The sequence below is a fragment of the Euphorbia lathyris genome, chromosome 3 (assembly GCF_963576675.1).
Source record: "Euphorbia lathyris chromosome 3, ddEupLath1.1, whole genome shotgun sequence".
Taxonomy (NCBI): domain Eukaryota; kingdom Viridiplantae; phylum Streptophyta; class Magnoliopsida; order Malpighiales; family Euphorbiaceae; genus Euphorbia; species Euphorbia lathyris.
In genome coordinates, this window is record NC_088912.1 from 97,845,230 (window position 1) to 97,849,813 (window position 4,584).

The 4,584-nt window shown below is 33.9% G+C and overlaps 1 long non-coding RNA gene across 1 annotated transcript; it reads left to right on the forward strand.

Moving 5' to 3' along the window:
• The first annotated feature begins 226 nt into the window (after positions 1-226).
• On the forward strand, positions 227-4,126 carry LOC136224227 (uncharacterized). The gene is made up of 4 exons (XR_010686331.1): positions 227-470; positions 551-664; positions 3,354-3,461; positions 3,550-4,126. It is a non-coding gene; the product is annotated as an uncharacterized lncRNA (long non-coding RNA).
• The last annotated feature ends 458 nt before the right edge of the window (positions 4,127-4,584 follow it).

Consider the following 4,584-nt stretch of genomic DNA (forward strand, 5'->3'; position numbering starts at 1 on the left):
CAAGCCGAAATTTTTCCATTCTAGTGGAATTGCGCTAGAGATAAAAAAAAATTACCGCTAAAACCAAATAGGAAGCGGGAACATTTTTCAGTCTTCCCTCTCTTTTTTATTTGATATCCTGCTAAAACCAAATTTAATTAAAAATTAATTAATCATAAACCCCTTATACCCTTACCCTTTCTCTTTCTCTGTCGATTTCCCACCCTTACTTTTTCTATTCTTCCGCCTCTTTCTCTCCATGGATATGCAGTGAATACAATTTTTTTTCTAGATGGCTTGAGAAGGGCCTCTTACTGCTCTCTTTCAGACCTATCATTTCGACTCTCCAATCACCTCTTGTTAGTTCTTCCCGTATATTCTAGATTTCCTCTTTTGCTTTTTGTCCACCAGCCACTTGGTTCAGACCCACTTTCAGACTGAAGCGAAATTCAATAACAAAGCAAAGTAAGGATTGCTAAGCTAGATTCAAGGTATGTTTATTGCTATGTCCATTGATTTAGTCCACTTTCTAAGAATCTTATCTTCATTTTTCTTTTTATTTTAAACTCAGTCTTTCACTCTAAGCACGAACCGGAGAGGAAAGAAGCTGTTACCAGTCATCTACCCTTGCACGAACTGTTTGTATTAATTTGGAGTACTGCAGCAAGAGATTTTGCTTCGTAATGTGAGTTAACTTTCTCAATTTTTGATTGATTTCCTTTAATTTTGATTGGTTTTAGTTTGATTTTGAATGGGTTTCCTTTGATTTTAATGGGGTTCGTTTGATTTTGATGAGTTTGGGTAGATTTTGATGGGTTTGTGTAGATTTTGAATGGATTTCGTTTTATTTTAATGGGTTTGTGTAAATTATGTTGCTGCTTCATGTTGTTGGAAGATTGCTATCTATGGATTTTGTTAGATTTTAATGGGTTTGTGTAAATTATGTTGCTACTTCATGTAATTGGAAGATTGCTATCTATGTTCTAGAATGGATTTTATTAGACTTGAGTGCATTCTATTTCACTAACCATATTGTATTTTGTTCGATTTTTGTTCCTCTCTATATCAAATGATTTAGACCAATTTTCATATTATGGTCTGCCAATCGCTGTATCACCCAGTTAATGATTCCTTGACTACTCACTCTCTTGAGAATCAGGATATCGACACTTTGTTGAGTTGTATGAAACTTGGAGTCAAACGTACCAAATTTATCTAGACCCTGTAAGATATGATTAGGTTGCATTTTGAACTATGGTTTCGTGAATGCTGATCATAGTTTAATAATGAGAGATAAATAGTTAATTTTACTTTGCTACTGTTGTCTTCTAAATATGATGTTTGAAATCAAATTTTGATCACTTGTGAGGCTTGATTGAGTTCTTTGTTTAGTTTCATAGGTTAATAATAGGAGATAAATAGTCAATTTTACTTTGCTGCTGCTGTCTTCTAAATATGATGTTTGAAATCAAATTTTGATCATTTGTGAGGCTTGATTGCGTTCTTTATTTAGTTTCATAGTTTAATAATAGGAGATAAATAGTCAATTTTACTTTGTTGCTGCTGTCTTTTAAATATAATGCTTGAAATCAAATTTTGATCATTTGTGAGGCTTGCTTGCATTCTTTGTTTAGTTTCAAGTACAAATATATTTATTATTTCAATTAGAATAAAAATCTTAAATCATTTTGAGTTGATATGTATGGTGGTTAAGGTCTAGGATTTAATCCTAATTATGGAAGTACAATCCATTTAAATCTTTCATCTTCATCTTTGATGGGTACACTCCAACACTACACCTTCTCATCTTTTACTAATCTTCTTACTCTTGATCTCTCCTAAAACTTCTTTCATGGAATTATCCCTTCAAGAATTGCTAATCTTTCAAAACTTACATTTCTTGGCTTTTCAAATAACCAATTCGCCGGAAATCTTCCAGGTGAAATAGGCCTTCTGAGCTCACTCACTGAACTTCATTTGAATACAAACAATCTCACAGGATCCATCCCTCCATCTCTAGCAAACTTAGCAAACCTGTCCCTTCTTCACCTTTACCAAAAAACATCTCGGGTTCTATTCTTCCTTCTTTTAGGAACTTGACGAGCTTATCACTTCTTGATCTTCAGAACAATCAACTTTCAGGTTCTATACCTCAAGAAATTGGAATGTTAACATCTCTGACTCGGCTTGCCTTGGAGAACAATTACCTCACTGATGCAATCCCTACTTCTATAGGGAAATTGACAAACCTATTATTCCTTTTCTTGAATGAGAATCAACTTTCCGACTCCATACCCGTGGAATTTACACAGTTGAAGTCCCTTGATCAGATTTCCTAGTTTACCAATAATCTGACTAGTTCAATTCCTTTCTCCATAGGAAACTTGAGCAGCCTGTCTATTCTGTATTTCTATGGAAACAAACTTTCAGGTTTAATTCCTCCACAAGTCGGTATGTTAAGCTCTCTTATAGACTTTGAAGTTTCGACTAATGATCTCACTGGCGCAATACCAGCTTCTATAGGAAACTTGACAAACCTGGCTACAATCGCCCTTTTCGAAAATAGATTCTCGGGCATTGTTCCTCAGGAAATAGGACTTCTAAAATCTCTTATTGGAGTTCAATTATCCACAAATAATCTCACAGGTCCTATACCTGCTTCCATAGGAAACTTGACCAAACTACAACAGCTTTATCTTTATAAGAATAAGCTTTCCGGTTCCATACCTCAGGAAATTGGAAATCTCTGATCAGTCTTTTACCTTGACCTTTCAGATAATAACCTCATTGGCTCCATCCCTAATTCTATTGGATATTTATCAAACCTGACAACCCTTAGTCTTTTTGTTAATGAGCTTTCAGGATCCATTCCTTCTAAGTATAGGAAACTTGACACGTCTTACTGCACTTGCTCTATACCAAAATCAGTTATCAGGCTTTATTCCTCCAAATATTGGAGCACTTGAATCCATTATTGATATAAGGTTGTTTTTCAACAAACTCAATAAGGTTGTTTTTCAACAAACTCAATGGTTCCATTCCCGCAGAGATGAATAATCTTACACAATTAATAAATTTAATGTTATGTTATAATGATTTGACTGGCCATTTACCACAAAGGGTATGCAATGCCGGAACGCTTCGAATTTTAGTTGTCAATGACAACCATTTCACAGGTCAGATTCCTAGCAGCATCAGAAATTGTATTTTCCTGGTTTAATTGTTTATTTGGTACAATTATTACTGGTCTAATTGTTGTATGTTTATCTGCTGGTACAATTATTGTTGTATGTTTATTTGCTGGTACAATTGTTTCAATTATTGTTTTTTTTTTTATATAAATGGATTCAAATTCTCTCATTGCATTTTTTCAGACAACACTCCTTGGTCGTGTACCGACTGCTCATGAGTTATTCGCAGACACTCATACGAAGCACCACGATGGTACTTCTTGGTCCGATCCTCGTGCTCAAGCTGTTGGGGTAATTAAGAGAATTACAAATAGTTTCTTATTAACAATTTTTTGATATTAAAAATTCAATAATATTTAGGAAGAGTATGTTCATGCAGTGGCTGCTAGTCTTCAGATAGAAGAAAATAGCGCAATAGACTTACTGAAGACTTACTATCAAGTTGTTGGAGGACACAGTAAAAAGTGCAGATTGTATGGATTGGGTGATGCAGTTTGTAAGTACTACAGATCATCTTCATCTCAGTGTCTATTAGATACATCAGGCGCATCCACTTCAACATCATCTTCTGATCCACATTCTGATTTGCATTCATAGTTAGATAGGTTAAACCAGATAGTGCAATCTCTTGTAGGGAGTCAAGAGTGAAGTGATGAAAGGTTGCAACAGGATCACGGTTTATGTCAGCTTCAACTTGGTGTCACTCCTCAAGATATTGAAGAGATTAGGAAGAACCAACATGATTTACAGGTGCAAATGAGAGATCAAATCTCTGCAAAACATTATAGTGCGGTTTGAGTTGGAACTTGCTGAGCTATGTGAGCACGGTGCACAACACTCATCCAGCCAGGATCATTCTATTCATGATGATATAGATGAGAATGATTTAACTTAGGACATAGTTTTATCTATCAAACATTAACATATTATATAGTTTTATCTTAGATCGGGTAGGATACGTAATTTTATCAATATTTTATCTTGATCGGATAGTATTATATGTAGTTTTATCAAGATTATGTCTTGATTGGATAGTATTATGTGTAGATATTGAACTTTATTATTTAGTAGTATAATATCTATTTTGGTTTAATGTGTTATATTATATATATTATATTAATTTTTTTATAATTGGAATAAATAATATTAATAGTAATAATAATATCATTATTAATTTGTAATTTATGTCATTTAAAAAAATCACAATTTCCGACGGATTTCGTCGATATACCATCGGTAATATGATTTAATATAATTAAATATAAAATTCAAAATTCAAAAATTCTGACGGAATTGGTCTGTGGATAACTGTCGGACCCAGTTTTACCGATGCAAAACTGGCTGGAAATATTCCGTCGGTGTCTGAAATTACCAGCCGATTTTTTTCTGGCCAATTCGAGTCAGAATAAATCTC